This window comes from Myiozetetes cayanensis, unplaced genomic scaffold, assembly GCF_022539395.1.
Source record: "Myiozetetes cayanensis isolate MyiCay16 unplaced genomic scaffold, myiCay2020 scf2-11, whole genome shotgun sequence".
NCBI lineage: Eukaryota > Metazoa > Chordata > Aves > Passeriformes > Tyrannidae > Myiozetetes > Myiozetetes cayanensis.
The window spans coordinates 78,022,457-78,046,685 of NW_026087411.1; the positions used below are offsets into that span (position 1 = coordinate 78,022,457).

Below are 24,229 nucleotides of genomic sequence, written 5' to 3' on the forward strand. Positions count from 1 at the left end.
TGGAGCTGCAGTAGCTTCCTTCTTTATGTCAGGCTGTTGAATCTGAGGCTATTTTGTTTTGGGGTTTTTTTAATGGGTTTGTTTTTAACCCTAGGAGAGTCTCTCATTCAACCTTTTACAGCTGCGTTGATGTAGGCGGGGAAGCTCCATGCCTGTTTCTTGGAAGAAGGTCAAATGATTAGCTGTCCCTTCAGACTGCAGAACTCTGAATCTATGAATATTTCCCTTGAATTCCCCCTTTTAAAGGATTTCTGGATCAGAGCAGATCATTATCTGCTAAAAGACCCAGACCTAGACCTTTACTGCTTTAGAGGACTACTGCTGGTTGTTTTCTATGTGTGAATGAAAACAATTTCTCTTGCATGATTATAGGAAACCTAATGTGTGATGTTTAGGCACGGTACTAATATGTTTGCAACATACTATCTTAAAATGATGGACTTTAACATATTTGCATCCTGTTTTGTAGGAAGTATAAGTTGCTAGCTAAAATGCATCTCATGTTTTTAATCAGTTTAGTTATTTCCCTCACTGAAGGGGACTGAAAGATGAAGGCTAGGGGAGTTTACAGTGCCAATTGCACTCCACATTTGTAATTGGGGCCAGATCCTACCCTCAGACTTCTTAAGCAATCCTAGTGAAGTCACCAGGCTTTTCACAAGCATATGGTTTTCCCCATACATATTTGATTCCAGGATAAGGGCCTACAGTGTGCTTTTTCATGCACTGATTTCTTGTAGGGAAGAAGTTTGAAAAATGTGTGTCTTTTCCAACATAGCTTCTTGTTTCCAGCAACGATTGAAGAGGTTCTGCAGTATTTTATAAAGAAGCAAATCAGCTTAGGCCTTAGACTGAGCTGTTTCTAAACTGGCAAGTCCATTTTTTTCGTTAGGTGCAAGGTGGGGAAAAAAGCAGCTGTGGCCTTGCATTGCTATAGTAATGACCAAGAAGGACATTTAAAAAGCATGTGAATGGATGTGGATTTGATATTTCCTAAATCCAGTTTCTTTTTAGTATTAAACTGCATACTCCAGGAAGATAGTTGCTGTATCAACATTGGTATAATGACACATTACTAAAAAATCAATATCCAGTCATAGAAACAAGTCCTCGTGTAAGCAGTTGGGTGCTTACAGCTGTGATTTTTATGTATTTGTAAATGTAATGGGCTTTTTTTTTTTTTCCTGTAGCACTGGTAACTTGGATAAACACTGTATGTGTGACTCATTGCAGAGTATAAACTTACTTTGAAGGAGCAAGTGTTGGATTTGCTGAATATCCTGTTGCTTGCATCCCTGAATACTTACTTGCAATAGGTCATGATTGATCTTCAATTGGCTAACCTGAGGGGGAAATTACTGCTGATGTCCCACAGGTACTTCAGAAATAAAGAGAATGATGGAAGTGCTTTAAAAACATAAATAGTAGTTAGAATTCATAAAATCGTAAAGTAAGCATATGGTACAAGGCCTTCTAAAATACAACACTTGAAAGCTTTTTTTATACTTCCAGAAAGAGCTTGTTTAGTTATCACAGAAAAAGTAAATATTTTCATTCCTTTTTCTTCAGCACTCTCTCATTCCGTTCCTCTTTTTCTCCTTCTTTTTTCTTCTTTTTTTCCCCCCAGAGTCTTCTTAATTTGGTGGGATTGGGGACCAACACCTGATGTGCATAGAAAACCCTACTTGGGAGCAGGAGATAACACTGCTAATTGTCCTCCTGTTGTTAGGTACATTCTTGAAGTCCTTCTGCAGTGTCAGCATGGAGTGGATGTAATCCAAACTGAACAGTCCCTGTGTGCACGTGTGCGTAAGTGCGATGCGATGGGCACTGCGGTGGCTCCTGAACCCGTCAAGAACACATTTTTTAATGTGATACCCCAAGCATCAGTGATGCAGGATGCAATTCCTCTGTGTGTGTGTGTGTGTGTGTGTGTTTGTATGTGCAGGGGTGTAAGCTCACGGAGGGCAGCATAGCACAGCATCCCCACTCTTCTGCTGCACCTTCGGAGCATCAGTGGGACAGGGAGGGGAAGTCACCGCTGGAAGGGGGTGAAGGAGGAAGACGGGGAGTGGAGGAGTGGGGGGCCAGGCGGGGAGCAGGGGCCAGGGAGGAAGACACAGCTCCAGAGGGAAATACTGTGTGCTTTGCAGTTGCTTGTGTGGATAGAAACCAGATGGTGCGCTGGAACACCCGCTCGCTTGGGCGGCGGCAGAGCCAAACATATGGTTAATGGTTAGGAGAAAGAGCTTTTCGAGCCAGGGCTTTGCTGACTGCCTCGCATTACAGATTGTTGCAGTGTGTCATTACATTGCCAAACTAAGTGCTTAATACCCGCTGCGGGCGCTGGGCAGGCATTTGCAGGAAGGATGCTGAGGCTCCCCGGTCAGGGCGGGAGGTTGACATCATGTACAGCCCCCTGCCACACCCCCCACACCCCCTTTCCCCACTGGGAACCCTGTAAATCTCCCCGTTTACAAGCCTAAATCCTACAGTCGGCAGTTTTCTCGTTCTGAGTGTCTTTAATCCATTTATTTCCAACAGCATATGGTTGGTTTTGCCTTTTTTTGTTCCTTTTTTTTTTTTTGATCCTCGAGCAGCTGAATTCACTGAGGCTGCAGCACTGCATTTACATGTCCGGCATCCGAAGTTCCTGCTCTGGGATCTTTGGGCGACACCAGACCCATGTTATCTAAGGAACTGCTGAGCTCATTCATCTCCTTTTCACGGCCCGCTTCCTTTTATTTTTAGCCAAATCCGTCAGGCCTGACAGGCGGGTAATTTGAGCCAGAGAAAGGGCAAAGCTCCAGGTCCTTTCCACAAAGCAATTCTTCTCCTCCCTCCTGGGAAGGCTCCAAACTTGGCCTGCTCCAGGCAGATGGATTTGTTGAGTCATGTGAGATCATTTACACAAAAACACAGCGAGGCAGTGAAAAGGAAAAAAAAAAAAAAGGGAAAGAAAAAAGAGAAAAAGGTGGGGGGGAAGGGGTGGGAGAGTGTGCGCTGCCGGGGCTGCTGTGAGCGTAGGAAATGTGCTGCGAGGCAGCTAGACAGAGGAATGCAGCAGATTCATTCTTGTATAAGGTAATGTCTCGTTTACAGTATAGGGTGGAGCCAGCACAGAGGAGAAATCACTCGAAAACAGATTACTCATTTAAAACAAAAATTCTCCTTAAAATAAATAATAATAATAAAAATTTAAAAAACCAACAAGCCAGCGGCGCACGCGGGCATGCAACAAAGGCGGCGTTGTTGACAGCACCGGATTACAGTAGCGGTAAACTCCGGGCTGGGAGGTTGCTGGAAAATGAGTTTGCTCCGTGATGCAACTGGAGTTTGCTTTGTCTGGCCGCCAGTACAAGCAGGACAGCCGAGACTGGGAGCCCAGTGGCAGTGGGGCGCGCTTCGCTCCATCCGGCGATGGTTTCAGATGGTGGGGAGGGATGGAGGGAGCGATGAAAGATCCTGAGCGGGCAGGCTGGACTGGGGCATCATTAACAGTGAAAATGAGGGCGGATGTGCATGGAGGGGGGGGGTGGGAGAGAACCTCTTCTTGTTTTGGTTTTGAACTGGCTGTGGCATCATCTTCATTGCATCAGGGAGTAAATTACATTTATTCAGTTGAATGTGAATTTTGTTTTCGCTTGCAACCTGAGCTAACCCCAGCATGTTGGGTTTGGGTTTTTTAAGTGGGTGGTAAGAGAGAACATGAAACTTGGAGCTTTTCAGATCTTGTTACATCCCAGAGAATTAGGTTGGGTTAATTTATGCAGTGTTCTAACAAGATGCGTTCAAACCTTTAAATAGACTGCGTTTAAGTATTGTTAATATAACTCCCAGTTACTCCAGTTTTCTTAGCATCTGAATGTTGCTGTTTTGTCCCAGTGATGATTAAAAATCTAGAGTAGGCGCAGAAACTGGAATTGGAAATGGTGGGAAAACATGCAATAAAACAAATCCCATGCAAAGCATTTCCTAAAATTCTCAGCTACAGTTACAGAACTTGCAGGAGCATGTAAACATGGGTTTGTTTGTATTTTAACATGACCCTTTCCCCTGCTGAGTAGCATCTTCTGCAGACTCCACAGCAGTGCCTGTTGAGGTGATTTCCTCTGGGGAGTGGAGGGTTTGCGTGGAGCCTGCCTCCCTCTAACTTGACCTTGTCTTTCCCTTTTACTTGTCCTGCTTCTTTTTACGCTTTTGTCTGAAAGATGGCTTTCCCAGCCCGTTTGCCATGCCGGGCTGTGCCACTGAGCACAGCACGTTCAATGTGGGGAGAGCCTTCACTTCTTCTGCTTACGAGTTTTCTCACTTGGTGGAAACCTTTTGTCTTCCCTGTCTCTTGATCAGGCCGCTACCTTATTTATGTTGAAGGAGCACTTGACAACACCCCAAGCCCCGGCTGGGGTCCTGCACTGCAGAAACCCACAATGGGGTCCCTACCCCTCAGCTGATGTCTGGTGGGAGGATCAGCAGAAGGGTTAAAGTGTTAAATGAGAAATACAGCCGGGTTTGGGACCTAGATGGTGCAGTAAGCTGTGGCTGTAGCACAGCAGCTTTTAACGGGGAATGGCTGTAGATTGCTCCGAGATCCTCAAAGAGTCCTGTTATTTATTCTGTTTGCATAGTTATTGTAACTTTCTTTCCCCTCTTCCCTAAACTACCTAATTATCCTACATTTTCTGTTGCTGTGAGCAACATTTCCTGTTGTTACTCAGAGCTGCAATTCCAGTTAAATTCTCACTTTGTAAAGCTAATCTCCCAGCAGTGGGTGTGGGATTTTCAAAAGAAAAGACATTTTTGAGGAGCCAGTTTTTAAGATTTTTGTGCAAGTGGACAATTCTGCAGAACTTGTTTTTAACTGTTTGCATTTGTTATTGGTTGAAAGCTCAATAGCTTCATCTCTATTTATGGCACTTAGAAGACTTGTAGGTTTTTAATTCCCCTGCAGAGTGCCCCGCTCCTCAACGTCTCCTTTTTCCGTTTCAAAGATGCCACGTGTGTTGCTCTTTGCATCTTTACGTCAGACAACCAGCCCAGCTCGGCAGGTTTCGGGAACTGTTCATGACCTGTCTATCGGGAAAATCAGCCTTACTCTTCCTTCCCCCTCCTTCACAGCCGCTCAACTTCCTCTCCTTCTTCTAAAAGTGTGTTGTCTATCAGATGCTATCAGGCCTCTAATTCTTTTATCTCACTTCTCCTATCATTTCCATTCTTCTGTCTGTCTCATGATTAGACTAGAAAATTCTCTACTGCTGGTCTCTTCCCTCCTCTCACGTACTGAGGAGAGGAGGTGCTGCCTCCTTTGGGATCTGAGGAGGGATGAATATCGAGTTCATGCATGTTGTATCATGTCCCATGCTTGACATCAATTTGCAGAGGTAGAGGATGTCATCTATGGCAATTTTTCTTTTATTGCTGCCTTAAGCAACTAACTCCCTCCATACAGGTTTGAGGATGAGCAGGAGGCTCCCACCAAAGCTTGGTGAGGGAGCCACTGAGAACCTCCTGCTAAGGTTGCTCAATCTGCTTATGTTGTGCCAAGGAGAGATGCTCTGAAAGAGAGGTAACCCTTTATGTTTGACCTTAGATTATCCTCTTGACAGGACTGGATAGTGATTCTCTCCCTCAGAAAACTTAGGCAGATTTTGTAGTAGTCTGCGGTGGTATCTAAAATGAATGCAGCAAGCCTTCAGTTATGGGACTTAGGAAATAACCTCAAAATAAATAAATCTCCAGCCTGACGCCTTCCCCCTAACAGCAAATCATAGAACTTCTAGTGTAGTGGTGGCAATTTCCTCTTCTTCATGTATTCACCTAGACAGCATCCCAGGGGAGAGGCGACATCTATTCTAAAAAGATTAATCTAAATTTCTCTGGAGCTTTAAATCTGTGTAAATTTTCTCATCCAGCAAAGAACTGGTGCAGCAGTGAAGCACAGGACTATTTGTAGTGTATTCGAGACCTAGCTGTGTTCTGCATACGGACAAATCCCATTAACTGTGGTTTTCCTGCTTCCATTTTCCTCCTGTTGAGCCCTCTGGATAGCACCTTCTCTTAATGGCTTGTTTGTAGAATCTGCTCCGAAGACCTCCCATCTGCTCCACTCCTCTCAAAGCAAGGGAAACTCTGGGAGCAGCTTATTACCTGCTCATCATCCAACTTCCATTTTCACTAGAAGGTCTCCATTGGCCATAGACGAAACAAGCTTACATCTCTTTGCCTTCCATTTGGTCAAGCACAGCAGAGGTTAAAGTTCTTTTGGAGATTAAACTTTGCCTGTTGGTTTAGTGAGACATCAATCCACATGTCTGTGTATAGAATTGGCCTCTTGAATTCCCATGGAGCATCCTTAGGGAACCTTAAAAGTTGTCTGAGAGTTTCTAGCAAGGATGTCCAAGCATCCTCTGACACTGCCTTTGTAGCAGCAGGTTTCTCAAGTTTGTGTTAAAAATAGTTGGTTTAAGGCCCTGTTCACTTCATTAGCTTTTCACTGAGAGTCCCTGTAGCATTACTAACTGCTAATGTGATCCTTTCATTTTTTGCCTTGATTTCATAATAAAATAAATTGGTGTCGGCAAAAGCCTCTTCTCATCACGTGCTGTAGAAATATCTTTTTTTAAACCTGTTTGCAGCCTTTGTACGATTAATGGAAACATACTGTTGCTTCTTGATAAATTCATTCATGTTTAATATCTATTTGTGGGCCATATTTAGCTTTTAAGTGGATGTGTCACAGCTCTTGAGGCATTTTGATGGCTAAATAGCTGAAATTAGACACTCCGGTTACTTGTGCCAGTTGTTTTCCTGTGTTCATACTGAACTGTGTGTGTTACACAAATATTTTTAGTTATAGCCTTGTCAGATTTGTTTAAGGAAAAGAGATGTCCTCATTTTTCAGAGAAGTATATGTGTGAGTTGAATTATAGGAATGGTTTTTTTCTCACTTGATCAAATTTTAAGTGATAAGATGAAAGAACCACTAGTACTTGCAAAAGTAAGACTTGCTTTTGCAGGAGTGGAGTGATTTATCTTCTGTATCCACTTCTCTAACTGCAGCCTGTAAAGACCCTAAAGAGCCTGCTAGTCAACAATTTCCATACTGCAACCAGTGAAAAATCAGATTTAAAATGCATTTAACTGATGCTCCATTCCACTTTTAATACCTCTTGATTACTGTGGTCACAGCATAAATAAATGTATTTGATAGCTTACTGGATCATGGAAATGTTGGATGTGTTTCTTCTTCATCAGAATACTGCTTTTATCAAAGATAGCTGCTGTCATAGAGCCCCAAGTTGTTGATTAGGTAAAAGGGAATGCCATATATGGGAAAATAAACCAGCACCCACAAGCTAGCTTCTTACTAGAAAATAATGAGATTTCTTTTAGAAAATTCAGCTTGTTGTTTTCTATTTAAATACTTTCTCAAAATTAATAATGGAATACTGGAAAATAAACTTGTCATGTATTCTGGGAGGACGGCATACATAATTAACATGGGATATCTGTCTAATTGGTTTTAGATTGATTGTTTATTGGCTTCCACATAGTACCGTGAATGGGTTTGAAGCCACCGTGGTGGGCTTGGAGTAGTCTGGACCAGCTCAGACTTGTTGCTGCCCTTCTCGATGCCGTTCGCTATGGTTAACAGTGTCTGGATGGATGGCAGAACCCAGATGGTTATGGTTAAAGAATTCTCCTCCTTGGATGCACTGCTTGGGCACAAGTGTCAGTGAAACCCTTCTGCAGCCACTGATGTCGTAGGCAGGGGGACCACGTGGGGAGGACATCTGGGTAGCACTGTGCTGCAGAGGGTACGCGTGGCACAGCCAGACCCGCTCAGATGTGTGTTTTGAGAGCAAGAGGTTAAAAGGACAAGGGTAAACCACGGTCTAAAACAGACTCTTGCATCTAGCAGGTCTGTTCTTGAGTGACACTCATTTGGTTACGCAGCTCAAGTGCAGCAGGAGTTTCACCCCTGCCCACGGGCTGACAGTCACACGCTCAGTGAGAAGTTATTTTTCTGCTGGGCTTTGCCCCTTGTGAGTGTTGTCATTGGAAGTAACAGCAAATTAAGGGACAGAGGTTTATGGGGCATCGTGGCCTGTTTGCTGTTTAAAATAAATCTTCTGTGATTAATTCTCCATGGGGCAAAGGGGGAGAGAAGTTCATGCCCTAAACTCTGGAGAATTTTTAGTATTTAATGCTAATTTTAACCCTGAAGCACCAGTGAGTTAAGTAGTGCTCAAAGGGCTGCGTTTAGCCTTCATCAGGAAACGGTGGATAGCATTGCTGGAGGAGTGGTGACAGCAGGGAGTCCCCATATGCATGCAGTGGCACTTCTAGAAGAACTAAAGGTTGTTTCTTCCAAACAGAAGTGGAGACACACGTGAGTTGGTGACACATATTATGCCACCACATACAGTAGGGGGCAGGAGAGACAAAGTGACAGCTTGTCTGGGGTGGCTGCTGGTCCACGTGCCACACTAACGAATGAAGGCCTACACCCCATACCTTGGAAGAGAAGTGACATTGAGTACAATGCCAGGTGCTTTTGTGAGCTCTGTCATCTGGTGTGATCAACACAATAACATAAGATGGGAACATTAGCCACATGTATGGCAATGTCCCCATGTTAAATGCCACACTGTGCGCTGTGTCGTGTGTTCCTATTATGTCTTCTGGCAGGTGTCAGGGCCTAGAGGTGTTGTGGCAGCCTAAGCCATTCCTAATTACTGCTGCTCATCTTCTTTCTCTCCCCACATTGTCCTTGGCCAGCACTTCCCCCATTCCCTCTTGCCACCATCACTGGTGCTTGTGAAGCTGACCATAAGCTGCTCAATGGGGTGAAGCCAGTCAACAACTAACTAAACCAAAGATTTAGCTGGATTTTGTGCAACTCAGGGAGGCATCTCACCTTGTGGTCATGAAACTAGTGTTGAGGTAAAGAAGCAAGTGCTAGGAAAAAGGGACTGACAATTTCAGGCACTAGAGCTGCACCCTTGATCTCTACTACGCCTGTCAAACAGGATGAAAGGGGTACTTCTTTAATGGATAGTGAAGTAAACACTGGAGACTTCTCTAAGCCAACAGCTGATATTTTTAGTCTTCTGACTTGCAGTCACATAAAGTAACCTTAAAAGCCTGAAAAACATATCCTTTTAAAGCATATAAGTCTTTCCTAGTGGAGAGGCAAACTGAAGGAGTGAAATTAGTGATGTTTTCCCTTTGTATGTTAGACATATGTCTCCTTTTTAGAGGTGAAAGGGATGCTTCTCATCCCACTTCATTTAAGGTGAACAGATTGTTTCCGTTCTTACTTAAGGGAGATTTGGTCTCCCATGGCACACAACAACAAAATCTGCTCTTGTGCATGTGTAACTTGAGCAAAGTCAATGAGATTGTGTTTGTAAAACAGAGAAGGTGATTTGGCTCAGCGTTTGTAACTGGAGAAAGGAAGTACTTTTGTTCATTGATTTAGAGGAATTTCTGTATGGCTAAAATATGCCCACCTGTTTGCTGTGCTTTTTTTCTAAGGATTGTTCCCTGAAGGACTTTTGGTCATGATGGAAACAACTTCATCGGCCAGGACTGCCTTAGAGCCAAAAATAGCAGACAGTATTTGATTCAGACTTGTCAGAGGAACGTTTAGTGCACATACCAGCTTCCAGTGGTGACTTTAGTCCCCGTTTTATCTGTACTTTGAATTCTGGCATGTCAAAATATGCAGTTGTATGATGGCCTAAATTATGCATCTTCATATAATGTGAAACCCTGTTGAGCAACTCTGTGACTTGTATTCTGTTTCTATGCCCACTGGTTCTGTAAGATTGTTGTCAACATTTTTTCAATATGTTAGTGTTGTTTTCTTTGTTGAGGGTGACTGAGAATTGAACTGGTGTTGAAACTGTATAACTGCCAGTGTAATGTAGTGGCAAGGACAAGACATCTGCTTAGGTACTGGCTTGGTTGTCTTTGCAGGAGAGCCTGACTGCCCCATAGACAGAACCTGAGCAGTTCATACTGATGAAAAACAGAGGCAGGAACACAGTGATTTATTGAAGGTCATGGGGGAAACGTGAAAGGTTGGGACCTAGTTCTCTTCTACTCCCACCCTTCTCTCCCCAGAAGCTGAATCCTGTGATTTCTAGTATGATGAAGTTTGCGTCCTCTTCCCCTGAGTAACATGAGACTTCCCATTGGAAGAATATTTGTTCTTATAACAGGGATACAGATACACATTTACAAATTCATAACCTTTGACTCCTTGCTACGAAACCACCACATTTAGAGAGTAGTTAGTTGCAGCTGTAGTGGGCAGATTAAAATTGGAAATGGTCTGAGGGGCTCAAACAACAGTTAGTAGCTGCTCTGTTGTTGCTTTACGTGCAACTCAGATAGTTGAGTATCTGGACCAGAGAAGAACCTGGGCATACAAGTAAGTTGAAGTAGCTTTTGGATTGCTCCATCCTTTGTATCCAGATCAGGTCCTTTCTCATAGAAAAGCCATTTGTAAAGAATGGGACCTTGTTGGCCACATTTTCCTTGATTAGGCTGATATCTTGCAGATGCTGATAGGTTGATAGAAATTGTATGGCTGCAAATAGTTAATTGGTTTTGTAACCAGGCTTAACTATATTACAGAACCCAAGGAGGGCTCTGCTTGGTGAAGAGGATCAGGATGGAGTTCCTATTACTTTAAAGCAGTAGCTGTCTGAGGCTAATTATGAAAAACATGACAAGTTGAAATTCTCATTTTTTTAAAAATGAATTTCCATAAGCAGCTCATAGACATGTTTATGCCCCGCTGGAAGAAGTCTGACTGCATTTTTATGTTTATACCTGGATTGGTGATTAGGAGAAGATTGTTAAACAACTGGAATTTAAATACCGGTACAGCTTCATTGTAATAATTTCCCTAAAGGCATATTGGTAATTCTGCTAAATAGAGAGTTTAGTAGACTTTAATAATGTGTGCTTTGGAGACCCCATACACAAAGGAATAATGCATAAAACATTCATTATGATAAACTGCTACCTTTGCACACATAGTGAGGAATCTGTTGGAAGAAAACTGTTGAGTGTGGCAACACATTGTAGGGTGTTAACGGACAGAAGTCATTGTCACCCCCTTACCTAGCACTTACTTCATCTGCTGTGATTGAAGTTGCAGCCTGTATTGTTTTACCCAACAGTGAATGAATTATTCCAGGTAGACATTAGTTTATTTTCTGAGAAGTTCTTTGACAACCAGTGGGCCATGGTGGTTCACAGGGCTTTGTCTTCCTTTGATGTGCTGGTTCAGTATCAAGAGAAGAGGTGCCTGGTAGGAAACACAGAATAACACCATTAAAAAAATTCACATAAATACATTAATATTAAAACAACAAAAAAGCAGCCTTAGCAAGTGGCTCTAAGCAAGTTTAGTGTTGGATTTTGATTTGTTTTCACTGTGCTGCTGCTGAGGGTCGCGCTGGAGAACAGGCAAGGAAAAGGAAGGAGCAGATGCTTTTGGTAGAACAGTAGGGCATTTATCTCTTTTAATGAGGTAACATCATTAGTGCTGACAAAGTGCTGCAAATCAATATGTGTAATGGACTGCTGCTGTCTTTCAATAGTCCGCAGGCTGCTGTACTTCTGAGCGTTCAAATCTGCTGAATCACAGGTCAGGCTTTATCTCCTGTCTGATGCTGGGTTGGTTTTTTTGGTGCCTTGTTTTTTGTTTTGGTTTTTTTTGTGTTAGTTCATTTGTTTGTTTTTAACCATTTTGTGCCCCCTCCTCTGATCTTTGCCTTTAATGTCTGAGAACTGGAGCACTCCTCTGCCTGTTTCCTTTAGAGCAGTGGTATAATGTCAGATGCACTAATCATGTCAGCCAGTGACACTGATGACCCTGACATTCAGTAATAAAGAGCTGCAGCAGAAGCAAGAGAGAGAGAGGTGACTATGGCACTGGACAAGGAGCAGCAGCAGGTGGAGAGAAATCTGCGGGTCAAAGCATTCCTCTGTACAAAATCCATTGGTGCATGGAAGGTGACCAAGGAAAGAAATGAGAGGGATGTCAGTGAAGATCCATCCTTAATGTCTCACTTTTCAGATGGGAAACATTACAACACATTACTGTAATAGTTTGAAAATAACAAACCTCAACCAAACGACTCTAAATTTGAAAAAGCCAGGAGGTTTTAATAATGTCTCTGTTAAAAATGACCTAATACCTCCAGAATTCCCATCAAAACCTCCTACTACAAACAGGCAACATAATCTAAACATTTGAGGTATGCTGTGTGTTTATCAGAGGGCCCTGAGTGTGACATTTGGGCACCCGTGCTGATTCCAGGAAAAGAGACTGTCGGTAAAGAAGATTCACCTGAATAGATCAGAATGAATACATCAGAAAAAAAAAAGTGGTTCCTCTTTCTTTTTTTTATCTTCATGCCCCTCCCATCCTGGGCTTCCTAACACCTCATTGTGGTGGAAGAATATAAACAGAATTGCAAGAGCCTGATGGTCCCAGCTAAACACTGCAAGGTCATTCCAGTTTTCCTCTTTATTGTTTTTCTTTCTTCCTGCCACACATCCAGTGAGCCTCTGCAGCATCCCTAGGTGGACTTCCCTGTGTTTTTGCTCAGCCATGATCTGAAAGTCAGTTGTGATCACCAGAGTTGATATGAATCCAGAGTTGTGGGTCTCTTATTGCTCACCCCTGTCATGTTACCCTTATGCTGAGTAGGGGGCAAATAAGGTCACAACTGGTAGGTCCACATATTAGCCTGTACTGAAGTATTATCCAGTAGCAACACCTCTGAGTGTAGGTTTGGGTCAAGACTACGTAAAGCTCCATTTATACCTGTTACTTTTGTTAAATTTATTTGGTTTTCCTGCTGGAGAGATCCAAGAGTACATTTTAGTGACACCCAGGGTACAGTCAACATTCCCCACTGCTGAACTGAAAGCATCATTCTACAAAGCAACAATCTCACTAGTGGGTTGTTGCTTCCTCATGCTCTTGACTGTCATGAACTGGCAAAAAATAATGTCCTATAGGTCATAGAAAAGGAATCATCTTGGAAAGGTTTAGAGCTTTTAGACCTTTTCTGTTTTACACACACGCACGCAGAACATCCCCTTCATAAATCATCATTTCTACCAAAGATTTTCTGTGCTATTGTATTTCAAAGAGTGAAACCAGAGTTCACTTACCTCTCTTCCAAGATTGGGACTACAAAAACCAAAACCATACACCGTCTCACCCTCCTCTCTTGCTGAAGGCACTCCAGTCCAATAAATAAATACTTGGCTGAGTTTTACTGCCCTTTACCCAGTTAACTAAAACCAAATGCTGCCTTCTTTGTTGAAGGCAAGTCATGCCTACTTCTGTTGCTCCAGCCAGCAGTTTCTCAACCAGCTTGACCTCTGACAGCTGATTAATTTTTAGTGAGTCTGAAACAGTTACCAAACCTTTCTGTGATTGATGTATGAAAAGAAAATAACATTGTCATGGGCTCTTAGGGAGAGAAAATAGCTGGTCCTACCCTTTCTCAAGACTATAGATGACCCATCTTTGCTCTCAATTCCCTGATAAAACTGGGGTGACAGTATTGTGATGGAAGGCAAAGAGACAGGGGGTGGAAGGGTTTTAAGAAGTAAAGAGCACCTAGTATTACGGACTTCTGTATTACGGTTATCTACTCCTTTTTTTCTTTCTTTCTTTTTTTGAATAGTTTATTCAAAGTATTCCAGCACTTGGCACGACTTCTCAAGAGGAGAAAATGCAGATCTGCTTGTCAGTACTGTTTCAGGGCAGGCTTAGAGGTGATGGTGCCACAGTCTCGGCCGCTTGTCAGGTTTGGTGCTTACTTCTATAGAAAATACAGGGCAGAGCCCTGGTGGAGCAGGGCTTTGCTGAGATTGCAGCACTAGTGGGCCAAAGCATGTTTCCCTGACTTTCCTGGGTGGTCGCCTGGCTTGTATGCAGCACAGGGAAATAGATCTTCTGGAATGTGAAACTGTGCCTTCTGCATTTCTCCCACAAGTATTTTATAGTTTTGACTGGCATGTGGAAAGGAAATGGAGAATAATAGAAGAAAAAACTTATATAACCTTTCAGCTGTGCTTCCTTTCCATACCAAGGTTTTGCATTTAAAGTAAAAAGACCAGTCTTGTGTTGTTGTGAAAAATCTTTCTTTGAAGTTTAGTGACAAGTATTTTTGGTAAATGAGTAAAGAGAGGGTTTTTTTTGTTGTTTTCTCCTTAAACTCATCTGACTTTATGCAGATACGCTCAGAGAAATGCAATCTGATTCTTAAAAATTCAAATGATCTCTTTGTCCAAGGTAGATTTATTTGATTTCTGGATTTACAGAAATAAGTTGTGAAGGGACCTTGAGTATTTGGGTATTTTTTTGTTATCGTTGTTCTTTTATTTTTAGCAACGATGTTATAAACCAGTAAGTATTCAGGTTATTTTAAGTCTCATCTGTGAGTGCTGTATATGGGATGAGAAGAGAAGAATGTATGATCAGCATCTCTTTTTCCTTATTCTCTCAAAGTGATTGCCATCTATCTACTCACTAGCTCTGTGGTCATGGCTCTCTTGGTCTCATTGAAGTAGCATGTCTTAAAAGACAGATCCTTGCCAACAGGACTCCTTCCTCCCTCAGGTTCAGCTGGACAGCCTGTAAAAGGCAGCCTGCAGATGTAAGTTGTCCTTACAGAGTCTGTTGAGGATCCAGCTTTGGTCCAACTGGGAATTAGCCACTTAGGGCCGAGAATCCTTTGTACCTCCAGGGAAGTTACCTCCCTATAAAAGTAGTATCTTTGCCCTGCAAGAGCTTGGGGGTGAATCAGCATGTGCAAGTCAAAAAGAAATACTTGCTTTTCCTCCAGTTCTGTCCTCAGAGGTAACTTCGTCCTCTGGGGATGTGATCCTGGTTTTGTGAGGAATGCCCAAGGACTCAAGTCACTTATTTTCTAAGCTTTGTAAATCTGAGTGTAAGTGTTACGTTGTTTGCAAGATGTCTTGCAGTTCCCTTCTGGGAACCTGTAAAAGGTATATCTATAAGAAGTACCTCTACCTTTGCAGCAGCTTTCAAAATAAAGATCTGTTTCATTAACTTGAGATGCTTCCCCGTGGCTTACAGATCTTGGTTTCGTCTGGCAAGAGCAATCTATAATCCAGGGATGTACAGGTACGGGAGCCCTTCAGAGGCTTGTGGAAAAGGAATGGTGCATTCAGCATGATACTTAAAGAAGGTGAATATTCTGACAGTTTCCCACTGTGTTGTGCTATTCAGTTTTGAAAATTGTGGCTTGCAGTGATCCTCTCAGTAGAACAGGGCACTCCTCTGGGGCTCCTGGAGGAGCCCAAGAAGTGTACACTTAATTGCTTTGTGAATGATGTGAAGTCTTGGAATGCAATCTAGCCGTTGCTCATTAACTAGCTGAACCTATTAAACCTGGACAGCAAGCAGGACTGAGTCGTCCGCCCTTGATTGCAGGCAGCTAATGGAGCTATGGGAGCAAGCTGTGACTGTGGAGTGGAATTGGCAGTAGACTCCCATCAACCTTCCCTGTTTTGAACTCGCCCTACACTCTATTTAGACTTCTGGCTTCAAGACAGATGATTTCAGAGCAGCGAGGAGGGGGGCAAGGCAGAGGGTGGAAAGTATTGTCTTCCCAGCTATGTTAGCTTTGATCTGAAGTTAAAAGCGAACCAAAATTCGAATGGCACCAATAATTTGACATTTAAACCTGGAGAAGCAGAGAGATTTGTCATCTGGCAGTGGCTGGCTTTGATTATTGATTGGTTCTTGTGCAGATGGTTCCACTACACAATGCTAAAACAAAAGAAATTGCCCAAATAATATGACTTGGCATCGCTTCAGTGTTTTTTAGCTCTGAGGGAATCAGCTGCTCTTTACAAAGCACATGTATATGTGCTTTGGTACCCATGAAATACGTCTGGTCTTGCAAAAGAGCACTTTATGGCATCTTCATGCCACACTAGCAGCACAGGAGAAACAAAATTCAATAAACGTTAATTGAGGATTTTGTTGGGGTTTCTTTATAGTAGCTTGAACAAAAATTAAGATCAGTAGAATTTACTGAGGAAATTTGAAGCATTTAACCTTTTAAACACACATAAGCTTCAACTGGAGATGGATACAGCCCTAGCTATGTAGTGGTTACCTCTAGAGCACTCTTGGCATTGCACTGAACCATTGTTTCAGAGCAGTTTGTGCTGCTAGCTGAATCACCAGCATCTCATCCTTGAGCACTCACATGCCTCCCATCCAGTTGTACTTTATGCCCAACCTTATTTACCTTGTGGGTTTTGCCAGGATCACAGCTTGGTGGTGTGGCTTCGGGCCCAGTCAGACCATCTGTCAAGGAGAAGGGGAGGAGAAGGTAGTGGGTTTGACATGTTGCCTGAAGAAGCACATGTCCAAATACGCCTTGAAATCTTTGTTCTACTTGCTTGTTAAATACTTTTAAGGTGGTGTGTGTTGTGGAATTTTTTCCGTTGTGCTGCCTTACTTTGCCTGTTGTGGAGAGATTGTTTCATTTCTAGTCTGGATTCGTACATTTTGTTTGTGCTGCTGGCAGATCCTATCAACACCCACTTTTCTCTGATATTTAAACTTTAAAAGATAAAATAAAAATCTTTGGTGTCATAGAACACTGACTTGCTTGTAAAATAGTTCTATATACTGGAGATGCTATTTAAAAATATTGTAGGAGTCTAGTAATACATTAGCATTTTATGCATTTCACTCTGAGCAATCCCAGAGTACTTAAACTGTAGTGCACACATGCAGACCTGCAAAGATGCAGTTCTTAGGACAGAGGCTGTAAATCACCCTTCATTTTCAAAGAGTGTGGGAGTGGTGAGTGCAAGCAGCTTAAAACAAAGCAGACAGAATAAACTGCCTTCTGGAGGAAAATGCGGTGAAAACCACCAGTCTTGGTTGATGACAGCCAGGAGTTCAGCTCAATATGCTGCCAGAGGTGCCCACCCTGGGACCACAAAGCTGTGTGTGGACCTGCACCAGGACCCCGTTAGCCTGAGCTGCCCTGGGCTTTGCCACAGCTGCAGATACAGCCCCTGGACCGGTACTTGAGGACAGGTATTTGGAGGGGCAGCCATTGAACCACCGTCCGTGCGGGCTCCACGATAAGAACTTACTGCCCTTAGTAATCTTCACTGTACTAAAAGTAAGTAAGTCCTTTGTTTGCCAGCAGCTACAAATGGAGTCACCCACTTTAGGTGGGCACTAGGCTGGGCTGAGTGGGCCTGTGGCGGCCCTGCACTGGCAGCAGCGTGCAGGCGGGCAGCGGCCACATGTCCTTTGGTGGCTGGTGATTCCTTACACAATGCCAAAGCAGTTGTGGCCCTGCATGTGCAAAACGGGTTTCTCTGCATCGTCTTAGATATTCATCAGGCCACTTTATATTTGTGTCCCCTTGAAACCAATGTGTGAGTTGATCTCAGATTAGCTATTCCGTATGTAGCTCAGCAGAGGGGAGATGTAGAGCTTTGGTGTTAGGACCGAAAAAACATTTTCAGATGATTTTGAGGCAGCAGTTACATCATTCTGAGAAATTCAGCCTTGCAGAAGCTAATAAAAACTAAAATTCAAGTTTTTATAATGTTTAGCAGAACTAATACCACAGTGTGTTTTCTGGTTATCATTTCAAAACCTCGGTGACATTTTCTCTGAATGTTCCCATACAGGCGCCCTTGCTCACATGTGAGAATCTCAGGAGCAGCTGGGGGGGGAGAACAGCTACCTCATTGATGTATGAGAGCCCCATCTTCCAAAAGGAATTACATTGTGGCCAGCTGTGATGTCATGATTTAGGGTTCAGTGAGTTGACAGCAGCCTCAGTCTGGTGTTTCCAGCTAAGCAGCGTAGCAGCCTGTGCTGCTTTTTCAGTCTTTTAATAAAATGAAGCAATTAATTCTTTCATTTTTAAAATCCATCATGTCTAAAAGAGAGAAAAGAAAAAAGGAAAAAACCACCACTATTTTATTTTCATTTGACGTGACTCTGTTAGGCAAAAAGAGCCTTCTGATACATTGAGTTGGGAAGTAATTAGTCTTGGGAGTGGGAGATGGGTTATAATCTTAATGTCATTTTACCATTACTAAAATAGACTAAGTTTGTCCTTTGCTAATCCATGTAAATCCCATTGATTTAACAGTGTTGTATGGATAAAAATAAGAAACGCAGTGGCCTATATTTTGGGATCTCCTTGCCTAATGTAAAAGCTTACAGAGCACGTTGTTTGATGAAGCAGCCATCCCTCTTGTACGCTAGAACACCGCTGCCGAATGCTGGCGCAAGCCAGAGCATCACCTGCAGCTGTTGCTGTTTCAGACCTAGCAGGTAAAGCACAAACCCTGTCATTTTCCTAGATTCAGCATAAAATGTGTATGTGCAATTTGTCAGTATGTTTCCAGCAAAAAGGGCTAAGAGTAGAAAACATTTCTAGGGATAGTGAAACCTGTTTTTAAAAAAAAGAGAGGCTTTAAAAGCTTACACAAATCTTGAAAAACACAAAGGGCCAGACCAAACATCGCCATTTCAGTCAAATTTAGAACCTCCACCTACTTAAATGGGAACACATTTAGATTAGCGCTTTGTGCATGGCAAAGTCGTCTCCCTAATCTCCTTTGGAGCATTTCTGACTGTGATTTAGGTATAGGGGGGAGGGAAGTGCTTCCAGGCTGAGACTTGTAGCTAAGTTGTCATACAGAGTTAATCTGTTGATTACCACTGGTGTAGATAGATAGGCACTGAATTCCGAAACCTGCTGCTCACTGTATACTTGTGTGAAGTTATTCATTACTTGGAGGCATTCAACCAAGGTATCCAAAGCCTTCTGCTTTTTAAGCCATTTGCCTAAACCATGGCAGCAAATTCTAGTTGCCTGGGTTGATCTTGCTTTGTTTGTGTGTTTCAGCGAGATTCAGAGAGGTTGTGTCAGTTGATCTATACGCAGTTTCCTGCATTTGTCAAGTAAGTGGAGCAGAAATACGGTTTCCTCCTTTCTCTAGCTCTTTTTTCATTTAATGAAATGGGAAATGTTGAAGCTACTGGAAACCTTGATGTGACATTTCTCAATGCAGTGTTGCTGTCTCTTAGATTTGGGTCCTGTAAGCAAGTTGGAACATCAAAATCTCGTGTATCACTGGTATTCTTTGGTGCTGTTGTTATTGAAGTTGGTAAGGAATAAGTGCTTAGTCTAATACCTCAGATTAACATATATTTTAAAACACATGGTGAAAAGTACTTTCTTGGGAGATGATATTAGTGGTAAAGTTGTTGGTAAAGCTCTCCATTACTATAAAGGATCCCGAGTTTGAGTCTACTGAGAGCAGAGGCTCCAAGACAACTGTAGCTGGTGCAGTTGTGATTGCAGTGTGAACGTGGGCGTCAAATAAGAGAGATGAGTCTCCTGGGAATAAACGTTGACGCTCTGTCATCCATGAAACCCCCATGTGCTCACCCACGTTGATACCTATGGCTGTCGCCTACCTGCTAATGAAGAACAAAATAAAAATCTTCTGCAGGGAAGTCTTCCCCCAAGTATTTCATCTTCTGTCTTCTCAACAGGTGCTAAAATGGAAGGTAGGAGAGTTAGAGAAGTGCAGGAGTTTAACTAAGGAGGAGATGACCCTGTGTGCTCTCTGGGCTTCCCATGTATGTTCAAAGTTCTTGCTTTTGGGAACAGGTGTTGGGACTCTGTTTGAGCTGATGCTTCAGATGGCTTCCCGATGCTTCAGTCCTTGCCTTTCCATGTCTTCACTTGCTGCTTTTTAAAGTCTAGATTTGAACAAGTGGATTCAAGTCTCTCCATTTCAGAAACACAGGGCACTTTCATGCTCTTGGTACTTTTGAAAAAAGCATGTTTCTAGGGAGAAATGATGTGCCAGATAACTGTAAATGGCAAAATTACTTAACTTTTCTCAAAATTATACACTAAACAGCAAGCTTTAAGCAATAAATTTTGATTAAACCTATCTTACAGACACCTATTGCAGTGTACACAGCTTTTACGTGTATATAAGCTGAGGCACGAAGTAGTTGCTTGGGGTTATACAAGAAAGTTTTTAACACAGCCCATGTCCCTTGTTTGCTTTAGTCTTTCCATGGCTGTTTGTTTATTCCAGTGTGTTAACAGGAAGAGGTGAAATGGGGATGGTTTGTCTTTTTTAAAGCAAGCTATGAATGGCTTACAGTTGCTCAGCCTGTATTTATACTACCCGAGAGCTTGTTATCTTCAAATACCATTAAGGTATCTGGTTTTTATGTTCTTAATGTGGCTTCTTTGTCTTCCCTGTTTCTGTCTTCTGTCCTGATTAAAAGACTGACACTCATTTCCGAATATCTTGGATAATAGCTTTTTTTTCCTCATTTTTTAACCAGGGGACTCCTTTTAACCCTGAACTGTTGTTTTTCTTCTTCTCTTTCCCTACCCACTCCATTCACTAACCTGACTCGTGCCAAGGATGACACCTCCATGCAGACAGTGCGCTGACCTAATCCATTGTCCATCCTGCAGTTTTCTAGAGCAACCCATAACATCCTGATTTGGTCTAGATTTTTCATCTCCTGTTTGGTTGATAGTTACTCCCTTCAATTTTGCTCTGGAAAAAAGCAAGTCCCAGGTATTGGTCCTCTGGGTTAAATTTCCTTTCCCTCTGTAGAGCTTGTCTTTGTGAAAGACTGAGTTTCTGCAATGCTGTACAACACTGCTGGCCCATTTTGTCTCTCCCTTGAGTCTGACTTTTGAATGTTAATATTTCAGGCCTGTGGCTTGGCCATCCAAGTGCAAAGTCTGCTCTTCCCTTACAGTTTACCCATTGTCAGGTCCAAAATTACTTTCTCACGTGGGGCCCAAATGTAGATAACATCTCTTGTGTGAGGTAGTATAAATTGTTGGCAAAAGGGATCTTCCTTTTCACTCTCCATCTGCTGAAACAAATAGAACTGTAAGTATAGAAGAATATGAACTGGTTCAGTAGCCAAAAAAAAATTGTCTGAATTTTTTCTCCCAGCTCTGGTAAGCGTTAAGTTTCTATGGTTCACTGTATTTAGAGAGTCCTAACATGAACCTGCATAAAATTTGGGTGGTGATAATTACTAACGTATTAGTGTGCTGGGGACGAGGGAGGGATGCAGTGCAAAATGTCATGCAGAAGAAGGTATGAACAATTTACAGCAGCTCTGGAGACAGAACACAGCTGTTTCTGAGATGTAAGATGTGGTTTCTTTTTTAAGGCAGGTATTGAAATGGCTGCTGTTACTGTAAAATGTGAGTATTCTGCAATCTTTTCATCTTACAACATCCTTATCAAGTGGAATGTAAGTGACAGGAAAACAGCTGCAATCCTTTAGCAGCTGGCAGTACACGAGTACCACCTGAACCCAAACAAGGCTGCAGTTGACCTCACTGAGGGTGAGGTTGCAGAGTCTCATAACCCAAACCAAACTGGTCAAAAGTCATGATCGTGATGAAAAACAGTAATACAACACCCTGTTGTTGGGGGTTTAGCTGCAGGGGCAAAAATCTGTCCTTGAAAGAGAGGCAAATCAGAGGAAGATGGCAGAGTAGCTGTTCTAGCAAAGTGCTTGCCAGGTAAGTAGCAGATTCTGTCATGGGTGAAATGACACGACCTGCTTTGGTGAAAACCATCAGCCAGGCAAGCCTCTGAGGAGTTCTTCAGGGAAAGGTTTGGGAAAAAAACAGCCACAGAAAGTAGGTTTCTGGAACACTGGAAGAAAGGTTGCAACAACAAAAGAGGCACAGGTGAAAGAGATGGAGGAATACAGTAAGTAAAATCCTTTGAGTAAGCAAACTGTCTGTGACCAGGAATTGATGAAGAGCAATCTTAAGAATGAAAACAAAGCTATAATATATTCATGAAGCAAGATGATGATGACTCGGAGGGAGTAGCATTAATTATGACTTCCAAGGCAGAAAAATAGCTTGTAGACTGGGAACCAATTAGTGGTCGATTGCTCTGAACTAGATTTCAAACACAGTACATGAAATGACAATTACACAGTATTACCAACAGAAAACTACTGCGATGAGATAAGAGCTGTCAGCAGATCTAGACCAAGTTCCTCAGCCTGACATCTGCTTACTAACAGGGAGACTTCTTTCTCAGGGTTAGGGATGGTTTCATAACAGAGGAATCAATGGCCAAACATCATCTTCTTTCTCCAAAGCAATAATGTGGGGCCTGGCAGAGTCCTGCCTGCTCTCTAGGCTCTTGGTGATGCATGGGTATAGTGTAAAGGTGTCCCCAGAGCAGCTGGTGGAATTGTTGTGGTCTGAGTGTATCGGAGGCAAGCACAGTACTTATCTACAGCAGACTTAGCATGGAATAGAAGTGCTTGTTATTTTTTTGTGACAATACAAAGAAGAAACAATGTACAGGAGAATTAGTAACAATAATTAGTAAATTGTGTTTGCTAAGCAAGTGAACATGTTATATGTTGCTAAAAATGCAACTGGTTTTTAGCTGAGCAGTCCCAAAGAGTGGGGTTTCCAAGGACGGAAATATCAAAGCCAGCACTGGACATATGAATGCATCCAGGAAAAACAGCAGGAAAGTGGGCTTTGGAATAAGAGTAGAGCGCCCCAAGGTAAAAAAAGGAAGATAAACTTGCCCAAGAAGCTGATCTAGTTTCTGAAAAAGCTATCCCCTTTGCTCAAAAGGCAAGGTGCCACCACCCAGTAGGCCTGCCTGAGGTTAGCAAGTGAAAGTTGTTTAGTGGCAGGAGAAGGACAATGAGCACAGTGACTTTGTCAAAGGAACTGAAAATGCTAAAGTGGAGATGCTGTCTCACAGCACGAAGGCAGATGTGAAAAACTCATTAAAACCAAAATTTGGAGTAGCTGCAGGTAGAGACTTACTGAAAAATGATTAAGTGAATAGTTGCTGAGTTCTTCAGGAAATACAGGAATATGAAAAAATTAATAATCCAGTTGATTGAGATACTGCATTCCAGTTAAAGTATTTTAGAAAGGTGATGCAAGCAATTGCAAAAGTTGAAGAGAAGTTCCGTTTCTTTCAGTGGTACAGTCATTAAAAAAACCCAAAACAACAGAGATTCAAATTTTTTTCTCTTACAGCTTCAGTTCAGACATTTCAGATCAGGAGATAAAGGAATGGCCACATTTTTGAATTGCCTCTCCTGCTCCCTGGTTTGAGGCAGATTATGTGCCAGTTTTTTGTTTGGAGCTCTTGGGGAGGATATTTTTATTACCTTTTTCAGGAGACTAATCTGCTCTTTTCAAGTATGTATTTATAATGACTGTGAAGTCTTGACAAGCTTGAACCATTGAAGTAAGTAAAGAGCTGAGTGAAAAGCTCATTGTGGATAACGCTGGTGTAAAACCAACCTGCATTCTGTCACCTCTGTAAGGTTGCTGTTGAGAGGATGGTGACACGACCAAGTCAACATAAGAAAAAATACAGCTAGATATAATATAGTGAAGTGTTACATCAGTTAGATCCAGCATCCTGAGCATGTGCTGCTTAAGTGATAATTCAGAAAACTTTTAAGTAAAGGCTGTCTGGCATTGCAGGGCTAATAACTATTTAAGGAAACAAATCTCAAGAGACCTTTAGCAAATCCCAACTGAAGCATTGTATAAAAAGGCAAAGGAATACAAGGAATGAGTCAATTTACATGTCTTGGCAGAGAGACACCAACCAGGGGGGAAGTCCAAAAGGAAATGTCACCAACTGGCAAGGCAACAGCTGCGTTTACCAACTTAAACAAAATTAGTCATTGAAAATACAAATGTAAAGACCAAACTAGGAGTCTTCCTCTCAGATGTTATTTCCATTTTAACATGTGGATGTGAGTATTGGAAACTCACCAGAGGCACAGATGTCTCATGCCTCCAGAGGTAAATACCTGGGGAAAATACTAGGTAACAGACGGAGTGAATTTGTCACAAATGCAAAGATCTGTCACTTTGTCACCAGTGTGTCCCCCAAGTTCTCCAGGGTAAGCGATGGAAACATTGGGTCGTGTGCTGAGAGTGAAGCCAGCAAGCCTGTCTGAGCAGATGGGCTCTTGAGCAGCTGGAGGAACATGCAAATGGTCAGACCAGATATTACTTGGAGTGTGAACACTTACTGGCACTCGATACAGAAAAACTGCAGAGAGCGGCTAAAGATTGGCACAGACATCGGA

General features: G+C 42.5%; 1 protein-coding gene across 6 annotated transcripts in view; it reads left to right on the plus strand.

Annotated features, from left to right (window-relative positions):
- BACH2 (BTB domain and CNC homolog 2) overlaps positions 1-24,229 on the plus strand; it is a 188,446-nt gene that overhangs the window by 42,774 nt on the left and 121,443 nt on the right. For 2 of the 6 annotated variants that reach the window (XM_050316404.1, XM_050316408.1), the window contains exon 3: positions 1,628-1,729. The exons of 2 other annotated variants lie outside the window; for them this stretch is intronic. The gene's annotated coding sequence lies outside the window, so the exon portion shown is untranslated. Of the gene's footprint in view, positions 1-1,627; positions 1,806-24,229 lie in introns of all 6 variants that reach the window. 2 more of the 6 variants (XM_050316405.1, XM_050316406.1) reach the window with 2 other exon arrangements.